Source organism: Oncorhynchus kisutch, linkage group LG5, assembly GCF_002021735.2.
Source record: "Oncorhynchus kisutch isolate 150728-3 linkage group LG5, Okis_V2, whole genome shotgun sequence".
Lineage (NCBI taxonomy): Eukaryota > Metazoa > Chordata > Actinopteri > Salmoniformes > Salmonidae > Oncorhynchus > Oncorhynchus kisutch.
Genome location: NC_034178.2, coordinates 52,508,603 through 52,517,760, shown reverse-complemented (window position 1 = coordinate 52,517,760; position 9,158 = coordinate 52,508,603). Strand labels below are relative to the sequence as shown.

Below are 9,158 nucleotides of genomic sequence, written 5' to 3'. Positions count from 1 at the left end.
TGATAAGTGCGTGAATTTGACTATTTTCCTGTCCTACTAAGCATTCAAAATGTAACATGTACTTTTGGGTGTCAAGGAAAATGTATGGAGTAAAAAGTACAATATTTACTTAAGGAATGCAATGAAGTAAAAGTAGTCAAAAATATAAATAGTAAAGTACAGATACCCCAAAAACTATTAAAGTAGTACTTGAAAATATTTTTACTTAGGTACTTTAAACCACTGGGTTAAGGGTTAGGATTAAGGTTAAGGTTAAGTTTAGGAGTTAGGTTAAAGGCTTAAGGTTAGGGTTAGGTTAAGGGGAAGGGTTAGCTACAAGGGTTAAAGTTAGGGGAAGGGTTAGCTAAAAGGGTTCAAGTTAAGGGAAGGGTTAGCTAAAAGGGTTAAGGTTAGGGGAAGGGTTAGCTAAAAGGGTTCAGGTTAGGGGAAGGGTTAGCTAAAAGGGTTAAGGTTAGGGGAAGGGTTAGCTAAAAGGGTTAAAGTTAGGGGAAGGGTTAAGGTTAGGGGAAGGGTTAGCTAAAGGGTTAGGGGAAGGGTTAGTTAAAAGGGTTAAGGTTAGGGGAAGGGTTAGCTAAACGGGTTCAAGTTAAGGGAAGGGTTAGCTAAAAGGGTTAAGGTTAGGGGAAGGGTTAGCTAAAAGGGTTAAGGTTAAGGTTAGGGTAAGGTTACAGTAACAAATAGTTGGGAAGTAAAAAAAAAAACACCAAGCCAGCTGTGCCACCAGAGACTCTGAGTTACGCCCAGGCTCTGTCATAGCCGGCCGGGGTTAGGGAGGGTTTGGCCGGTAGGGATGTCCTTGTCTCATCGCGCACCAGCGACTCCTGTGGCGGGTCGGGCGCAGTGCATGCTAACTAAGGTTTCCAGGTGCACAGTGTTTCCTCCGACACATTGGTGCGGCTGGCTTCCAGGTTGGATGCGCGCTGTGTTAAGAAGCAGTGCGGCTTGGTTGGGTTGTGTATCGGTGGACGCATGACTTTCAACCTTCGTCTCTCCCGAGCCCGTACGGGAGTTGTAGCGATGAGACAAGATAGTAGCTACTAACAATTGGATACCACAAAATTGGGGAGAAAAAGGGGGTAGAAAAAAAATGTGAACACAAAAAACCCACCAAAAAAACATTTACTTTCTTAATCAAAATAGACCCTGCATGGCTACAACCCTACCAATTTATTTTATCTGAATCTATAACAATTCCATCAATACACATTGTGTTGTGAAACTGTAGAACATGCGGGTTAATTTGAGGGACCAAAGTACAACTCTGTCCTGAGTGGGAGAGATGTGGAGTCCTTGTGTAGCTGTGTGGTGTGCGTGTGTCTGCTCTCTGCACAATGCCAGTAGACACTTATCTGGCAGGAGAGGTAGAAAGGGAAGGAGAGAGTGCTGCTGCTAGAGTAATTGGTCTCTGTGAGCTGTCCATTGCACCATGAATAAGTCCACTAGCCTGAGGGTGCGCTTGCCAGTGCTGGCACTGGTGATGGAAGTGGTTTTCCTTGGTCTCTGTGCCAGCTTTGTCACCTATGACGACAATGCCAACGGCAAGTTTCAGGAACAATGAGACCAACCCTATGGACAACTCCCTGTATCGAGACTGTCCCTTCTTCCCTGACATGCAGATGATGATCTTTGGCTGCCTGCTGGCCTTCCTGCAGCTGCCTGCTGGCCTTCATGTGGCTTTACGGCTTTAGCGGGATGGTCTTCAACTTCCTGACAGCCAACTTCGCCATCTAGTGAGAAGGGCTACTTGGTCCAGGGCTACTTCCAGTTATACTCCGATGGAAAGATCCACCTTGGGGTCGTCAACCTGGTCAATGCTGAGTTTACATGCGGCGTGGTGCTTATCTCCTTTGGGGCGGTGCTGGGAAAGATCAGCCCGCTAGAGGACCTGCAAGAGGTCCATATCTTTGCTGTGACAGAATGGGCTGTGCTGAAATACCTAAAGAACAATGACGCAGGTGGCTCCATCCTCATCTGTTTGTCTGTTACTTTGGGTTGGGGGTCACGTTTGTGCTGTACCAGCCAAGCCTGAACGATGGCCACGTCAAAGGGATGACTAGTTACCAGTCAGACATCCTGTCAGTGATGGGCACCCTGGTTCTCTGGGTGTTCTGACCCTCTTTCAACTTTGACCAGTACAGGCTTGTCCTGCAGACCTTCATAAGCCTCATCTCCTTGTCGATGACAGCCTTCTCCTTATCTGCCCTATTCAACAAGAGAGGCTAGATCACCATGGCCGACATTCAGAATGTGACTCTGGTGGGTGGTGTGACTGTTGAGGCCTCCGTGAACATGATGATCTCCACTGCAGCCGCCTACGCCCTGGGGGTCATGGTCTGCACAGCCTGCTTCACGGGATACAGGTACCTCACCCCTTTCCTGACCTACCGCTTCTGTCACGTCTACTCCCGCTCCCCCTCTACGGCGCTCGACTTTGCCAGTTTATTCATTATTACGCACACCTGCCATCATCATTACGCGCACCTGCGCCTCATGAGACTCACCTGGACTCCATCTCCTTCTTGATTACCTCCTCTATATCCGTCACTACTTTGGTTCTGTCCCCAGGCGTTATTGACTCTGTTTCTGTGTTTCACGTCTGTACGCTACTCGTGTTTCTTGTTTTGTTCCGTTCCGTTTTTTTTTAAACTCACTCCCTATACTTGCTTCCCAATTCTTAGTATACACGTTACAGCTTCAGGATCCAAGACCAGTCTGGTATCCATAATCTCCAAGGCCTCACCGGTCTCATATCCTGCATGACCGGCATTTATGCCATCCTCATGTCCAACAAAGAAACCTATGGCCCCAGTATATACCAGATCTCCGCGCACCCATGGGAGGAGACCCAAAGCTGCTGGAGCTGCAGCAGCTGATCCCCAGGGCTGAAGTCCGGACTGGGCCACACCGCCAATGAGCAGGCCCTCTACCAGGTGGCAGCTACACTACATGACCAAAAGTAGGTGAGCACCTGCTCATTGAACATCTCATTCCTTAAATCATGGGCATTAATATGGAGTTGGTTCCCCCTTTGCTGCTATAATAGCCTCCACTCTTCCAGGATGTCTTTTTACTAGATTTTGGAACATTGCTGCGGGGACATGCTTCCATTCAGCCACAAGCACATTAGTGAGGTCTGGCACTAATGTTGGGCAATTAGGCCTGGTTCGCAGTCTGCATTCCAATTAATCCCAAAGGTGTTAGATGAGGTTGAGATCAGGGCTCTGTGCAGACCAGGCAAGTTCTTCCACACCGATCTCAACAAACCTTTTTTGTATGGACCTTGTTTTGTGAACTGGGGCATTGCCATGCTGAAACAGGAAAGGGCCTTCCCCAAACTGTTGCCACAAAGCACAGAATCGTCTAGAATGCCATTGTGTGCTGTCGCGTTAAGATTTCCCTTCACTGGAACTATGCGGCATGAACCATGAAAAACAGCCCAGACCATTATTGGCCTACACACAATACTCCATCATGTCAATGTGGAATTGTGTTTTTAGAGATTTCAACAAATTGATTAAAAATGAAAAACTGAAATGGCTTGAGTGAATATTCCACTCCTTTGTTATGGCAAACCTTGTTTGCAAGTTTGATTGCACACAACACAGAGGGGATATCATTGGGAGTACATATTAGGCATCAACAAGGTTACAAGATTTATTGATACAGTGCCTTCAGAAAGTATTCACACCCCTTGACTTTTTCCCCCAAAAATTCACAGTCTGCATTTAACATTGATTAGATTTTTTTTGTCGTTGGCCTACACACAATACCCCATAATGTCAAAGTGGCATTACTTTTTTCAAATTAATAAAACGTTTAAAGATGAAATGTTAAGACAATAAGTTTAACCCCTTTGTTATGGAAAGCCTAAATAAGTTTACTTACAAGTCACATAATAAGTTGCATGGACTCACTGTGTGCAATAACAGTGTTTAACATGATTTTTGACTCTCTCAACTCTGTACCCCACACATACAGATAATTGTAAGGTCCCTCAGTTAAGCAGTGAATTTCAAACGTAGATTCAACCACAAAGACCAGGGAGGTTTTCCAGTGCTTATTTGTAGATGGGTAAAATAAAAAAGCAGACATTGAATATCCCTTTGAGCATAGTGAAGTTAATACATACCCCATATAAAGTGTATCAATACAGTCAGTCACTGCATATTTACAGGTGTCCTTACTAACTCAGTTGCCGGAGAGGAAGGAAACCACTCAGGGATTTCACTATGAGGCCAATGGAGACTTTACAGTTACAGACAGTGGTGGAAAAAGTACCCAATTGTCCTACTTGAGTAAAAGTAAAGATCCCTTAATGGCTGTGATAAGACACAACTGAGGATGGATCAACAACATTGTAGTTACTCCACAATACTAACCTAAATGAGTGAAAAGAAGGAAGATTATACAAAATATGCATCCTAGGTGGTTTATTAGGATAAAAATAAATGGAATAGAGCTAAGCACAGGCAAAATCCTAGAGGAAAACCTTGTTCAGTCTGCATTCCAACAGACACTGGGAGACAAATTCACTTTTCAGCAGAACAATAAACTAGAACACAAGGCCGAATATTCACTGGAATTGCTAACATAGATGACATTAAATGTTCCTGAGTGGCTTAGTTACAGAAGACCTATCTATCAAGTTCAGGTCATGCTGAATTATTAAAAGTGAAGCTCAAAAGAAACATATATGGTCAGATCCATAAATATTTGGACATTGACCAAGTGATTATTATTTTAGCTGATAATGAATATGAGTTGAAAGTGCTTTAATTTGAGAGTATTTACATCCAAATTGGGTGAATGGTGAAGGAATTACAGCACTTTTTACATGTGGTCCCCCTCTTTTTAAAGGACCAAATGTAATTGGACAATTGGCTGCTCTACTGTTCCATGGCCCGGTGTGTGTTATTCCCTCATTAGTTAATTTACAAGTAAGCAGTGTTGTGAAAATTCTTACACAGGTATACTCAAAGTCAATCTTAATATGAATCATTGTTTATTGTCAGCGCGCTGGAGAGATTCCAACCAACTCAATGCACCATAATACACATGTCAATCAGGAGCTCTGCTTGGGCAGACCCAGCAGTTATGGTTATACACAGACAAGTTATATTTGCATGATTTAGCATAATTAATTCATCATTACCATTTTGTTTCATTCATGTGGCTGACCAATACTGGTTCATAACATGTGATACCTCACAAGGCTTCTTCTCTCTAAGCTGAGACCTTGAAACTGAGATATCTTTCGTTCTCAAAACAAGGTCTGGGCGTACTGCCAAATTGCAGCTACTGATAGTGATGATTCGTTCAGTCAGCCACTTGCATGAACACAAACATTGGTTTATAGAACAGCATATGAATAGAACACAGAAATTAGTTATAGGAAAAGCACATGAGTTGATTTCAAGTGTGGCATTTGCATTTTGAATCTGTTGCTGTTAACCCTCAATATGAAGTCCAAAGAGCTGTCACTGCCAGTGAAGCAAGCCATGATTAAGCTGATCAATCTAAACAAACTCATCAGAGAGATAGCAACAACATTAGGTGTGGCCAAATCAACTATTTGGTACATTCTTAAAAATAACGAACTCGCTGGTGAGCTCAGGAACACCAAAAGGCTTGGAAGATTACGGAAAACAACTATGGTGGATGACAGAATAATTTCCCTGGTGAAGAAAGACCCCTTCACAACAGTTGGCCAGATCAAGAACACCCTCCAGGAGGCAGGCGTATCTGTGTCAAAGTCAACAATCAAGAGAAGACTTCAACAGAGAAAAAAACAGGGTTTACCACAAGATGTAAAAAAATGGTAAGCCTAGAAGACCAGATTAGAGTTAGCCAAAAAACATCTAAAAAAAGCCTGTACAGTTTTGGAACAACATCCTATGAACCGATGAGACAAAGATCAACTTGTACCAGAATGATAGGAAGAGAAGAGTATGGAGAAGGGAAGGAACTGCTCGTGATCTGAAGCATACCACCTCATCTGTGAAGCATGGTGGAGGTAGTGTTATGGGTACTGTATGTATGCCTGCCAATGGAACTTGTTCCCTTGTATTTATTGTTGATGTGACTGCTGAGAAAAGCAGCAGGATGAAATCTGAAGTGTTTAGGGCTATATTATCTGCTCATATTCAGCCAAATGCTTCAAAACTCATTGGATGGTGCTTCACGGTGCAGATGGACAATGACCCGAAGCATACTGCGAAAGCAATCCAATAATTTTCAAGGCAAAGAATTGGAATGTTCTGCAATGGCCAAGTTAATCACCTGACCTGAATCCATTTGAGCATGTGTTTCACTTCCTGAAGACAAAACTGAAGGCAAAACGACTCAAGAACAAGCAGGAACTGAAGCCAGCTGCAGTAAAGGCCAGGCAGAGCATCACCAGGGAAGAAACCCAGCATCTGGTGATGTCTATGGGTTCCAGACTTCAGGCAGCTATTGACTGCAAAGGATTTGCAACCAAGTATTAAAATTTAATTTATGATTATGTTAGTTTGTCCAATTACTTTTGAGCCCCTAAAATTGGGGGGCTATGTATAAAAATAGTTGTAATTCCTACACGGTTCATACAATAATTTTGACAAAACCCTTAAATTGAAGATGAAAAGCTACACCTAAAGCACATCTTGATTGTTTAATTTCAAATCCATTGTGGTGGTGTACAGAGCCAAAATGATGCAAAGTGTGTCACTGTCCAAATACGTATAGGCCTGACTGTAATACTCAACTTATTTTACAGTCTTAATCTCCTGTTTACAGTTTTTATCTATAGTTTACAATCTTATCGGCACCTCAATAATCATACCACTCTATATCAGCACCAGCGGCTAATGTTAAAAATGCAACAGTGCCAGGAGTATTGGTTGAAGGACCAAGGAAAGTCTACCCTGATAATAACATTGATGATTAACAGCTATTTATGAGAGATATTTATCTCTTTGGGTACAGTGTCTCTTTTCATTGTGATACCCACATATGTAGGATCTTAATTTGAGCCAGTTTGCTACAGCAGGAAAATAATCCTGCAGCAACAGGAAGTGTGAATTATTATCAAAGATTTTTATAATTTAACCAAGATAGACCACAGCCCGTCATTTCAAATGGGAACAAATTAGTCATAGAGGGCAGAACAAGAAAGTAGGTGGGCAGAGTTCGAGCACGATCTAGCAAGATCCTATTGGCGCATTCTAGCCACATTTGCATATTTCCGTTAGGCAACTTTGTTGAAGGGGTGTTCCACTCAAAATACAACTTAACACGATTTGTCCACGTACTGTATCTGGACTGCATTAGAACGTCTCTGCATTGAAATGTTTGTCCTATATTGTTATAATGAATGCATCTTCGAATTGTGCTCTTTTTATGATAAATTCTAAAGTGGATTTAGCTACAATAACCACAGGTGTTTATTTTGTATCTGCTTAAGGAATGTGTCAAGTCCATCTGAATTCAGTAGGTGAATTGAATTCTTAAATCCAAATTCCCAAATAATATTCAATTGTTGATTTGGAAATCCAATTAAACTCCTGAACTGATTTAATTTAAATTAACCCTTAGCCTACAATGGTCGCGCTCCTGTAGAAATCAAATGAACATTAAAAAAATCCCCATCAAAATATGTCTGTTTAAACTGTGTTTTTTTGCATGCGCTACATCTCAATCCACCGCATCTGCTGATATTGCCCCTCCGCATCTGCTGATATCGCCCCTCCGCATCTGCTGATATCGCCCCTCCGCATCTGCTGATATCGCCCCTCCGCATCTGCTGATATCGCCCCTCCGCATCTGCTGATATCACCCCACCGCATCTGCTGATATCGCCCCACCGCATCTGCTGATATCGCCCCTCCGCATCTGCTGATATCGCCCCTCCGCATCTGCTGATATCGCCCCTCCGCATCTGCTGATATCGCCCCTCCGCATCTGCTGATATCGCCCCTCCGCATCTGCTGATATCGCCCATCCGCATCTGTTGATATCGCCCCTCCGCATCTGCTGATATCGCCCCTCCGCATCTGCTGATATCGCCCCTCCGCATCTGCTGATATCGCCCCTCCGCATCTGCTGATATCTCCCCTCCGCATCTGCTGATATCGCCCATCCGCATCTGCTGATATCGCCCCTCCGCATCTGCTGATATCGCCCCTCCGCATCTGCTGATATCGCCCCTCCGCATCTGCTGATATCGCCCATCCGCATCTGCTGTGAAAGGTGGCAGAGCTAGAGAGATGTTTGTTAGACTATGGCCAGATCAAAATCGGTCTTGTCACAAAATCATATGTAGCGTCTGAACGGTTTTGCTCTATGACACCCACAAGCCTCATCTGAGGTCAATACAGCCTCTTCTGACATGTTCTGTCTGTATCATCCAAATGGTTTGGGCTACACACTCATTTAAATAAAAAAAATAAAAACTTTATTTATCTAGGCAAGTCAGTTAAGAACAAATTCTTATTTAAAAGTATAGCCTAGGAACAGTGGGTTAACTGCCTTGTTCAGGGGCAGAACAACAGATCTTTATCGTGTCAGCTCGGGGATTCCATCTAGCAACTTTCCAGTTACTAGTCCAACACCCTAACCACTAGGCTACCTGCCGCATTTCTACTGATACTCTGCGCTTTGCTCTAGGACGCCCACAAGCCTCACTAGACTTGTCTGAAGGTCCCGGTAGCAGTTTCAAAAATGAATGGAAGTATATATGGAGATAGTTAAGGCCTAAAATAAGGGGATAAAAACATAGAATCTTTTTAGAAGTTTCCTGATCTTTCATATTTCATAGCTATAGGACAGACACTTCATAAGAAACTTCCTTTAGATATGTTGGGGGGGACTATCTGTTGTTCCATGTAGTGGATCTGTTATTCAATGTGTTTCTATTGGCTAATAGAAATAATGCCAAATTCAATGTTCCTCCAATCATTTTTTTAAATATATTTTTGGGGGATACCTTAAGGGATCTTACAACCCCTCCCCTGGCTTTGACGGGGCTTAGACTCTAGTCTAGAGGGTTAATAACAAAGTATACTATATGTTCACAAAATATTCACCCAATATATATTAGATATTGTGTATTATTTGTATGGACAACTGTTCATAGATATAAATGTACTATAATGTTCTGTTATCTTGTAGACTTTGTGTTG

The 9,158-nt window shown here is 42.8% G+C and overlaps 1 pseudogene; it reads left to right on the top strand.

Annotated features, from left to right (window-relative positions):
- The first annotated feature begins 1,426 nt into the window (after positions 1-1,426).
- Positions 1,427-2,960, top strand: LOC109891590 (ammonium transporter Rh type B pseudogene; annotated as a pseudogene).
- Positions 2,961-9,158: the final 6,198 nt, after the last annotated feature.